The sequence below is a fragment of the Oncorhynchus mykiss genome, chromosome 22 (assembly GCF_013265735.2).
Source record: "Oncorhynchus mykiss isolate Arlee chromosome 22, USDA_OmykA_1.1, whole genome shotgun sequence".
In the NCBI taxonomy this organism is placed as follows: Eukaryota; Metazoa; Chordata; class Actinopteri; order Salmoniformes; family Salmonidae; genus Oncorhynchus; species Oncorhynchus mykiss.
The window spans coordinates 30,456,047-30,468,499 of record NC_048586.1 but is presented as its reverse complement, the minus strand read 5'-3'; the positions used below and the strand labels follow the sequence as shown (position 1 = coordinate 30,468,499).

Here is a 12,453-nt window from a genome sequence, read left to right as displayed (position 1 = left end):
AGAATCGACAAATGCTTTTCCATAGCAGGAAAACAATTTCATTTTTGAAGACACATTTCGTAATGAAATTGAAGCTAACATTGGACAATATTTTAACTTCACTTTTAATTGTATATGCATATGGCTAGGCTCAGCTGCTTTGATTATGCATATCTTTTTAATATATATCTTTTTTTTTTTACATAGCCTATGCAGTAGTCCTAGGCTATATCATATTCACAATCACCTGAACTATACTTAATGAATAATTTTATTATAGATTGAATATTTCTGGGAGCTGTAGGCTAATCATCCTGTGAAGTCACACCATGGATTTCCCAATATGCCTGGTCAAAAACGCAGATGGCGAGCTTCATGTAGTTCCTGGGGCCATCAAGTACCTGATGGGACTGAAGCAGCAAGTCGTAGTGGTGGCGGTGGTCGGGCTGTACCGCACCGGCAAGTCTTACATCATGAACAAGCTGTCTGGAAAGAGAAATGGTGAGAGAGACTGACTGATGCTGAGAGACATATCTAAATTCACAAAGTGGTTTGGGCATCATCTGTGCCTCAATAGTCAATTAATTGAAAATGTGTTTTGCATCAGTACATTTGTTTAAAACCTTTTTATTTTTCTTCTTAAAACGGTCTTTGAAATATTGATTTAGGTTTTGCCCTGGGAGCCACTATTCAATCCAAGACTAAAGGAATCTGGATATGGTGTGTGCCTCACCCTGAAAAGAGAGACCACACCCTGGTGCTGCTGGATACAGAGGGGATGGGAGAAGGTCAGAGGTCAAAGTTCAGTCTCTACAATTCACATTACTAATCAGCACAGTGAACAAATATCTAAACACACATACACTACATGACCAAAAGTGCATGGACACCTGCTCATCAAACATCTCATTCTAAAATCATGGGCATTAATATGGTCCTTCCTATGCTGTAATAACAGCCTCCACTCTTCTGGGAAGGCATTCCTATAGTTGGAACATCCCTCGGGGACTTGCTTCCATGCAGCCACAAGAGCATTAGTGAGGTTGGGCACTGATGTTGGGCGATTAGGCGTGGCTCGCAGTCGGCGGTCCATTTCATACCAAAGGTGTTTGGCAGGGTTGAGGTCAGGTCTCTGTGCAAGCCAGCCAAGTTCTTCCACACTGAGCTCGACAATCCATTTCTGTATGGACCTCGCTTTGTGCATGGAGGCATTGTCATTCTGAAACAGGAAAGGGCATTTCCCAAACTGTTGCCACAAAGTTGGAAGCATAGAATTGTCAAGCATGTCATTGAATACTGTAGCATTAAGATTTCCCTTCACTGGAATTAAGGGGCCTAGCCCAAACCATGACAAAGAGCCCTAGGCCATTATTCCTCCTCCACCAAACTTCGCAGTTGTCACTATGCATTCGGGCAGGTAGCGTTCTCCTGGCATCTGCCAAACCCAGATTTTTCCGCAGGGCAGAAATTTGACGATGTGACTTGTTGGAAAGTCACTTAGCTCTTCAGTAAGACCAATCTCAGTCTATGGCGATTGCATGGCTGTGTGCTCAATTTTATACATCTGTCAGCAACGGGTGTAACATAAATTGCTCAACCCAGTAATTTGAAGGGGTGTCCATATGAGTTTGTATATATAGTGTATTTTTAATTATTTAATTTCATTTAGCCAGATCACCAATAGGCATGTTGCTGTTAAGCATTACTCTGGTTTACAACAGCCGAGGGACCATCGACAATCAAGCTGTGGAGAACCTCCAGTATCCTTGAAACTAACATCAATTTCCCCATGGCAATCCTCCCCCCTTTTCTCTCCTGTTGACTTTAACAGGTGTACAGGTGTACATATCACATGGATAGGGGATTTACCATTTCTTGGTACGCCTTCTCATATTGAAAGTGAGAGTGCTGTACGTTTGTATATCTATTGGATGCTGAGCAAAATGTCCTTACAGACCTGGAGCAATACATTGTGTTACTGTCAGCGTTAATTACGTGTTTACAGAATGTTCAACACACTGTACAGTCGTGGCCAAGAGTTTTGAGAATGACACAAATATTAATTTTCAAAGTTTGCTGCTTCAGTGTCTTTAGATATTTTTTACAGATGTTACTATGGAATACTGAAGTATAATTACAAGCATTTCATAAGTGTCAAAGGCTTTTATTGACAATTACATGAAGTTGATACAAAGAGTCAATATTTGCAGTGTTGACCCTTCTTTTTCAAGACCTCTGCAATCCACCCTGGCATGCTGTCAATTAACTTCTGGGCCACATCCTGACTGATGGCAGCCCATTCTTGCATAATCAATGCTTGGAGTTTGTCAGAATTTCTGGGTTTTTGATTGTCCACCCGCCTCTTGAGGATTGACCACAGGATTGACCACAAGTTCTCAATGGGATTAAGGTCTGGGGAGTTTCCTAGCCATGGATGCCAAATATTGATGTTTTGTTCCCCGAGCCTCTTAGTTATCACTTTTGCCTTATGGCAAGGTGCTCCATCATGCTGGAAAAGGCATTGTTCATCACCAAACTGTTCCAGGATGGTTGGGAAAAGTTGCTCTCAGAGGATGTGTTGGTACCATTCTTTATTCATGGCTGTGTTCTTAGGCAAAATTGTGAGTGAGCCCACTCCCTTGGCTGAGAAGTAACCCCACACATGAATGGTCTCAGGATGCTTTACTGTTGGCATGACACAGGACTGATGGTAGAGCTCACCTCGTCTTCTCCAGACAAGTTTTTTTCCCGGATGCCCCAAACAATCAGAAAGGGGGTTCATCAGAGAAAATGACTTTACCCCAGTCCTCAGCAGTCCAATCCCTGTACCTTTTGCAGAATATCAGTCTGTCCCTGATGTTTTTCCTGGATAGAAATGGCTTCTTTGCTACTCTTCTTGACACCAGGCCATCCTCCAAAAGTCTTCGCCTCACTGTGCGTGCAGATGCACTCACACCTGCCTGCTGCCATTCCTGAGCAAGCTCTGTACTGGTGGTGCCCCGATACCGCAGCTGAATCAACTTTAGGTGATTGCTGGACTTTCTTGGGCACCCTGAAGCCTTCTTCACAACAATTGAACCCCTCTCCTTGAAGTTCTTGATGATCCGATAAATGGTTGATTTAGGTGCAATCTTACTGGCAGCAATATCCTTGCCTGTGAAGCCCTTTTTGTGCAAAGCAATGATGACGGCATGTGTTTCCTTGCAGGTAACCCTGGTTGACAGAGGAAGAACAATGATTCCAAGCACCACCCTCCTTTTGAAGCTTCCAGTCTTGTTATTCGAACTCAATCAGCATGACAGAGTGATCTCCAGCCTTGTCCTCGTCAACACTCACACCTGTGCTAATGAGAGAATCACTGACATGTCAGCTGGTCCTTTTGTGGCAGGGCTGAAATACAGTGGAAATATTTTTGGGGGATTTAGTTCATTTGCATGACAAAGAGGGACTTTGCAATTAATTTGATCCCTCTTCATAACATTCTGGATGATATACAAATTGCCATCATACAAACTTAGGCAGCAGACTTTGTGAAAATTAATATGTGTGTCATTCTCAAAACTTTTGGCCACGACTGTACTTTGTTGGATCCATTCCCTTAGGGGTTACTCAGTCCATTCAAAAATAAACTGAAACTGCTCGTATGCTATAACTGTTGTATAGCAAGTCCTTATACAACTGTCACAGGCACATGCAGATGCACATGATTTTTTAGAGCTTTTGTAGCTTTTATCAGTCAATCCTCAACCGGCCCTAAAGATATGTGAGTGAGCTGACAGAGCGGATCAAGGTGAATTCATCCAGTGCAGCTTTATCGTCTCACGCTGACGAGGAAGGAGGGGACATCTAGTTTGTGCAGTTCTTTCCGAATTTTGTGTGGGCCGTCAGAGATTTCACTCTACTACTCGAGATCGACGGCAGAAACGTCACTGAAGATGAGTATCTGGAGCATTCCCTGGAACTCAGAAAAGGTGACATTAGCACTAGCCACCACCCCAATGATCAACTGTGCACAATGTCTCTACATAGAATAGTGCACCATTAACAATTATACAGCTGGAATAATCATTATCTCACAAAGAGCATAGGGGTTGTGAAACAAGATGATTGAAATTGGCTCTGACAGTGTCTAAATTACCTATTATAAAATCATTCCTATGAAAATATGCACTCAAACAATCAAATCAAATGTATTTATATAGTCCTTCGTACATCAGATGATATCTCAAAGTGCTGTACAGAAACCCAGCCTAAAACCCCAAACAGCAAGCACTGCAGGTGTAAAAGCACGGTGGCTAGGAAAAACTCCCTAGAAAGGCCAAAACCTAGGAAGAAACCTAGAGAGGAACCAGGCTATGAGGGGTGGCCAGTCCTCTTCTGGCTGTGCCGGGTGGAGATTATAACAGAACATGGCCAAGATGTTCAAATGTTCATAAATGACCAGCATGGTCAAATAATAATAATCACAGGCAGAACAGTTGAAACTGGAGCAGCAGCACGGCCAGGTGGACTGGGGACAGACAGCAAGGAGTCATCATGCCAGGTAGTCCTGAGGCATGGTCCTAGGGCTCAGGTCCTCCGAGAGAGAGAAAGAGAGCATACTTAAATTCACACAGGACACCGGATAAGACAGGAGAAGTACTCCAGATATAACAAACTGACCCTAGCCCCCCGACACAAACTACTGCAGCATAAATACTGGCGGCTGAGACAGGAGGGGTCAGGAGACACTGTGGCTCCATCCGATGATACCCCCGGACAGGGCCAACCAAGTGTCAGCATTATTTTATCCAGTTTATTGGTCATAAAGTATTCTTCTTATGCTTGTCTGTTAATGATTGTGTTTTTGGATGGTGAACTAAGGGCCAGTCTCCCAGACACAGATTTGTAAAAAAAATAAAATAATATTTAACCAGGTAAGCTAGTTGAGAACAAGTTCTCATTTACAATTGCGACCTGGCCAAGATAAAGCAAAGCAGTGCGACACAACAACACAGAGTTACACATGGAATAAACAAGTGTACAGTCAATAACACAATAGAAAAAAAATAATGTCTATATACAGTGTGTGCAAATGGCATGAGGTAAGGCAATAAATAGGCCATAGTAGGGAAGTAATTACAGTTTAGCAAATTAACACTGGAGTGATAGATGAGCAGATGATGTGCAAGTAGAAATACTGGTGTGCAAAAGAGCAGAAAAGTAAATAAAAACAATATGGGGATGAGGTAGGTAGATTGGATGGGCTATTTACAGATGGGCTATGTACAGCTGCAGCGATCGGTTAGCTGCTCAGATAGCTGATGTTTAAAGTTAATGAAGGAAATATCAGTCTCCAGCTTCAGCGATTTTTGCAATTCGTTCCAGTCATTGGCAGCAAAGAACTGGAAGGCAGCCAAAGGTGGTGTTGGCTTTGGGGGTGACCAGTGAGATATACCTGCTGGAGCACGTGCTACGGGTGGGTGTTGTTATCGTGACCAGTGAGCTGAGATCAGGTGGAGCTTTACCTAGCATAGACTTATTGATGACCTGGAGCCAGTGGGTCAGGCGACCAATATGTAGCGAGGGCCAGCCGACAATAGCATACAGGTCGCAGTGGTGGGTGGTATATGGGGCTTTGGTGACAAAACGGATGGTATGGTGATAGACTGCTTCTCCTGTCCTATTCGGTGTCCTGTGTGAATCTAAGTGTGCGTTCTCTAATTCTCTCCTTCTCTCTTTCTTTCTCTCTCTCGGAGGACCTGAGCCCTAGGACCATGCCTCAGGACTACCTGGCATGATGACTCCTTGCTGTCCCCAGTCCACCTGGCCGTGCTGCTGCTCCAGTTTCAACTGTTCTGCCTTATTATTATTCGACCATGCTGGTCATTTATGAACATTTGAACATCTTGGCCATGTTCTGTTATAATCTCCACCCGGCACAGCCAGAAGAGGACTGGCCACCCCACATAGCCTGGTTCCTCTCTAGGTTTCTTCCTAGGTTTTGGCCTTTCTAGGGAGTTTTTCCTAGCCACCGTGCTTCTACACCTGCATTGCTTGCTGTTTGGGGTTTTAGGCTGGGTTTCTGTACGGCACTTTGAGATATCAGCTGATGTACGAAGGGCTATATAAATAAATTTGATTTGATTTAGTCGGGCGGCCGGGTGTGGGCAGCGAATGGTTGAAAAGCACGCGTTTAGTTTTACTAGCGCTTAAGAGCAGTTGGAGGCCACGGAAGGAGTGTTGTACGGCATTGAAGCTCGTTTGGATGTTTTTTTTTACACAATGTCCAAAGAAGGGCCAGATGTATACAGAATGGTGTTGTCTGCGTAGAGGTGGATCAAGGAATCACCCGCAGCAAGAGCGACATCATTGATATATACAGAGAAAATAGTCAGCCCGAGAATTTAACCCTGTGGCACCCCCATAGAGACTGCCAGAGGTCCGGACAACAGGCCCTCGGATTTGACACACTGAACTCTGTCTGAGAAGTAGTTGGTGAACCAGGTGAGGCAGTCATTTGAGAAACCAAGGCTATTGAGTCTGCCGATAAGAATACGGTGATTGACCGAGTCGAAAGCCTTGGCCAGGTCGATTAAGACGGCTGCACAGTACTGTCTTTTATCGATGGCGGTTATGTAATCGTTTAGTACCTTGAGCGTGGCTGAGGTGCACCCGTGACCAGCTCGGAAACCGGATTGCACAGCGGAGAAGGTATGGTGGAAATTGAAATGGTCAATGATCTGTTTATTAACTTGGCTTTCGAGGACTTTAGACAGGCAGGGCAGAATGGATATAGTTCTCTCAGACAAGATACTCCACTGAACCTGATGTACAACCTCCCACGAGAGTGTATCCGGAACTACTTCCATTCGCGCAAGTGCTTTGTATTCCCCACTCCTACAACTCCTGCCAACATGCCCCATCTGGATTCCATGGACGAGGCTGACCTCTGTGGAAGCTTCCGAAAGGTTGCAGACACCTTCTGCCACTTCATTTTCTAGGAGATCCACACAAACTGTCAAAGGGGACCACATATTTACCGGGATAAATCAAATATCAGCAAATATTCTGCACAGATGCATTGAATGTAGCCTATGTTATTGTACCCACAAATATAAACACTTTCCTTCCCGCCTCCATCTGATTGCAGTGCTCGGCCACTTGGTTTAACACCTACAGTTGAAGACGGAAGTTTACAAACTTAGTTTGGAGTCATTAAAACTCATTTTTCAACCACTCCACAAATTTCTTGTTAACAAACTATAGTTTTGGCAAGTCGGATAGTGCATCTACTTTGTGCATGACACAAGTAATTTTTCAACAATTGTTTACAAACGGGTAATTTCACTTATAATTCACTGTATCACAATTCCAGTAGGTCAGAAGTTTACATACACTAAGTTGACTGTTCCTTTCAACAGCTTGGAAAATTCCAGGAAATGATGTCATGGCTTTAGAAGCTTCTGATAGGCTAATTGACATAATTTGAGTCGATTGGAGGTGTACCTGTGGATGTATTTCAAGGCATACCTTCAAACTCAGTGCCTCTTTGCATGACATCACGGGAAATCTAAAGAAATCAGCCAAGACCTCAGGATTTTTTTTGTAGACCTCCACAGGTCTGGTTCATCATTGGGAGCAATTTCTAAATGCCTGAAGATACCACATTTATCTGTACAAACAATAGTATGCAAGTATAAACACCATGGGACCACGCAGCTGTCATTACCGCTCAGGAAGGAGACGAGTTCTGTCTCCTAGACATGAACGTAATTTGGTGTGGAAAGTGCAAATCAATCCCAGAACAACAGCAAAGGACCTTGTGAAGATGAGGAAACAGGTACAAAAGTTTCCATATCCACAGTAAAATTAGCCCTATATTGACATAACCTGAAAGGCCGCTCAGCACGGGAAGAAGCCACTGCTCCAAAACCGCCATAAAAAATGCCAGACTACAGTTTGCAACTGCACATGGGGACAAAGATCGTACTTTTTGGAGAAATGTCCTCTGGTCTGATGAAACAAAAATAGAACTGTTTGGCCATAATGACCATTGCTATGTTTGGAGGAAAAAGGGGGAGGCTTGCAAGCCGAAGAACACCATCCCAACCGTTAAGCACGGGGGTGGCAGCATCATGTGGTGGTACTTTGCTGTAGGAGGGACTGGTGCACTTCACAAAATAGATGGCATCATGAGGATGGAAATTATGTGGATATATTGAAGCAACATCTCAAGACCTCAGTCAGGAAGTTAAAGCTTGGTCGCAAATGGGTCTTCCAAATGGACATTGACCCCAAGCATACTTCCAAAGTTTTGGCAAAATGGCTTAAGGACAACAAAGTCAAGGTATTGGATTGGCCATGACAATGCCCTTACCTCAATCGAACAGAAAATTTGTGGGCAGAACTGAAAAAGTGTGTGAAAGCAAGGAGGCCTACAACCCTGACTCAGGTACACCAGCTCTGTCAGGAGGAATGGGACAAAATTCACCCAACTTATTGTGGAAAGCTTGTGGAAGGCTACCCGAAACATTTGACCCAAGTTAAACCATTTAAAGGCAATGCTACCAAATACTAATTGAATGTATGTAAACTTCTGACCCACTGGGAATGTGATGAAAGAAATAAAAGCTGAAATAAATCATTCTCTAGTATTATTCTGACAAGATTACAGAGGGGATCTACGAGCTTTACTGCAATCACCATGAGAACATGCTGGCACAGTACCGGGCCAAGCCCGACAAAGGAGTTGGGGTAAGAGCTTCGAGTTGATTCCTTGCTAGAGTTGAAACATTCATCAAAAACTCCATATTGAACACTGGAGCTGTTCTCCTCTTTCAGGCCAATCCACTTAGTTTTGTTAGGTAATAATTATCAGAGTAAGAACTCGATGATCCCTGATGGCTAACAATAACATATCATGACAGAATGTAAACTTTATACATTCCCCTCTCTCCCTCAGTGACATAAGTATATTTCATAAGTCAAGAAATCAGAACAGTTTCCATGTCGTAGATGACGTGTTCTTTCTCTCAACCTCTAATGTTACTGTTATGTTATGATTTACAGTGGCTTCCATAATGTATTTTTTAGGCATCATACCAGAAACACATCCAACCGGTTTTAGATTTATCATTGTTTGATGGCAAACATGAAGCCTTTGGGGATGTTTTCTGCAGGCTGAGGAGATTCTTGAGCAGTTCCGGAAGGAAAAGAGTCTAGAGAAGTATTCCATCCTGCAAGCTGACAAAAAAACTGACCAAAAATTTGAAAAAGTACAAAATATGGCATGGGATGTTATTTTCTGATTTAATTCAGGTTTCTGGTTGAAGTGACTTCTCAAAATAAATGTTTGATAGTTCTTGCACGAAGTCAACATAGATCTGGGATATTTAACAGTAGGTATGCAAGCTAAAGTTCAACCTAAAACTTGTGGTTTTCTCCAGAACATGGAAAATGTCAGGGGTTGTCTATTGACTCTGTATGAGAGAGAACATGAAGCTAGAGTGTTTTCCTACCATAATATCTTAATTTGTACCATTCACAGGAGAAGGAGGGATCAGCTGTGCTGGAGCAGGAGAAGAAGGCTGCTGGAGAGAAACGGTTGGAGATGGAGGACGATCGCAGAAGCAAAGATGAGAAGTTGCAGCAGATGGAAGAGAAGATGAAGGAGGAGATGAAGCAACAGAAACGGGACTTCCACAGGGCCTTGGGGTGCAAGATGCAGGAGCAGAAGGATCTGCTGGAGAAGGGCCACAAGGAGAAGGCTGACTTAATGAGACAGGAGATAGAGGAGTTCAAGAATAGCAACAAACCTGAGAAGGAAGGATGTGGTTTCCTTGAGTCTACAGTCATGCCTGTTCTTCGATTTGGATTGGATGCTGCCAACACTTTCTTTCAATATACGCTCATGAAGGTAGCTTTTATGAAGTAGAAACATTGTGTATTACCTGAGCATGTACACATTTGCTAGCTTTATCAATGTAAAGCAGAAAGTCAAGTTGATAGCTACACTTAGAATCAGTATCCTCTTTATATGAAAGAGTTATTCATTATTTTTCTTGTGTGTTGACATATTTTGGTGAAGTGCTCTCTACTAGTGTAGCACTTAAAATGTAGAGGCTTTAATTTTTTAAACATATATTTTTATGGTCTTATATTCTTTGAGAACGTTGCCTAGAGGGAGATAATTCATTTGAATATTATATAATTAGTCTTAAATCAGTTTATGAATAAATGTGTTGTTTTGAATCCACTTTGAATCTGTTAGTGTTTATGTAAGTAGTAGTAGTCTAACTGATTTACATCTGGAAACCCCATTTTGCCTTTGTGGCCTGACGTTCCTCTTACTTCAATCTCTGATAACAGGCCACAATTGTGTTCAAATAGTTTTCAGACCAAAAATCTATCAGTTTGCCTGCAATTCCATAACCATGATGTCTGTGTTGTTCTCCCTCTGTGAATCTAGGCTAAGATGGTCCAGGAGGCGAAGGAGGAGCCACAGGAGTTGGCACGAGCACTAGATAGCAAGCTCCATGAGCAGGAAAAGCTGATGGCTAATGGCTTCACAGAGAAAGAGGCAGCCATGAATGAGGAGATACAGAGCCTGAGAGAGAAGGAGGCCAAGCGCGAGGAGAAGGAAGAGCAGTCTCGTAACTTCAGAGCCATAGCACAAGGTGTCATGGAGAGTGTCAGCAATGGCTTAGGTCACTACTTTAACTATAAGAAAGCCTGTGAGCAACGCAAGGCGATTGTGTTCAAGGAGCACATGTCACTCAAGCAAGACTGCCACACCCAAACTCAAAACAAGAGCAGTTGGCAACTCTAAAGACACAACTCTGCCCAAAGTCAACACAGGTACAACTGGCAAAAGCCCTGGCTCAGAGGTCTAAAGGACTCACCAGAGATTGGTCAATGGTCCAGATCAGCAGCCACACCTTTCTCCAGTCTCAACATTAACCAGAAGAGCTACTAGGAAATAGTGCAACAGAAAGACTGCTGTGCAACAACAGTACAATGGGGCCAAACCAGCTGTCACTTCACAGAAGTCAGTACCTCAGTTTATAACCATTCTCATTCTGATATAATTGAATATTTCAAAGGTTATTACAGACCGTTCTTAGAATTGTAGTTAAGATTTGTGCTTTGTTTTTTCCTTGGATGTAGGGTCAAATAAATTAGCTTAACTTGTCTTGAAGTCAAATTTGGCTAGAATGGAACTGCTCATCTTCAATGCGCTTTTCACTTCAGGGTTGACCATTATCATGTTTTGTAATTGTTGTTTAAATAAACCTTGCTTCATCTCTATTTCTGCCGCCATTCTAAAATGGCAGCAGTTTTACGGGCGCCCAACCAATTGTATAATATTCTATTATGTGGGGGGTTTTCGCGTTATTTGTAACTTATTTTGTACATAATGTTTCTGCAACCGTATCTTACGCCAGAAAAGAGCTTCTGGATATCAGGACAGAGATCACTCACCTCGGATTAGACAAAGATTTCTCCAAACACCCGGCAGGGCCGACATCCCAGTTATTCGCAAGAGGAAGCGACGCAGGTACAGAGGACGAAGAACCGGATGCCTCGTCAGGACCCGCAGAAGGCGAGTAGGAAAGCTGCCGTTACTGTCAATATTACTCGCCAACATGCAATCATTGGACAATAAATTAGACGAGGTACGATCACGAATATCCTACCAACGGGACACCAAAAACTAATATCCTATGTTTCAAGGAATCGTGGCTTAATGACGACATGGATATTCAGCTAACGGGATATACGCTGCACTGGCAGGATAGAACAGCACAAGATGGGGGGGGCGCGGGCTGTGCATATTTGTAAACAACAGCTGGTGCACAAAATCTAAGTCTCTAGATTTTGCTTGCCTGAAGTAGAGTATATAGTGATAAATTGAAGGCCACACTACTTGTCTAGAGAGTTCTCAGCTATACTGTTTGTGGCTGTTTATTTACCACCACAATCAGATGTGGGCACTAAGACCACACTCAGTCAGCTGTATAAGGAAATAAGCAAACAGGAAACCACTCGCCCAGAGGCGGCACACCTAGTGGCCGGAGACTTTAATGCAGGGAAACTTAAATCAGTTCTACCAAATCAACATGTTAAATGTGCAACCAGAGGGAAAAAAATTCTAGATCACCTGTACTCCACACACAGAGACGCGTACAAAGCTCTTCCTCGCCCCCCATTTGGTAATCCTCCTGATTCCTACTTACATGCAAAAATGAAAGCAGGAAGCACCAGTGACAGTGGTCAGATGAAGCAGATGCTAAACTACAGGACTGTTTTGCTATCACAGACTGGAACATGTTCCGGGATTCTTCCGATGGCATTGAGGAATACACCACATCAGTCACTGGCTTTATCAATAAGTGCATTGAGGACATCGTCCCCAAGGTGACTGACTGTATGTACATACCCCAACCAGAAGCCATGGATTACAGGCAACATCCTCACTGAGCTAAAGGGTAG

The 12,453-nt window shown here is 43.2% G+C and overlaps 1 pseudogene; it reads left to right on the top strand.

Annotated features, from left to right (window-relative positions):
* Positions 1 to 8,960: 8,960 nt before the first annotated feature.
* LOC110502089 lies at positions 8,961 to 11,666 on the top strand (annotated as a pseudogene).
* Positions 11,667 to 12,453: the final 787 nt, after the last annotated feature.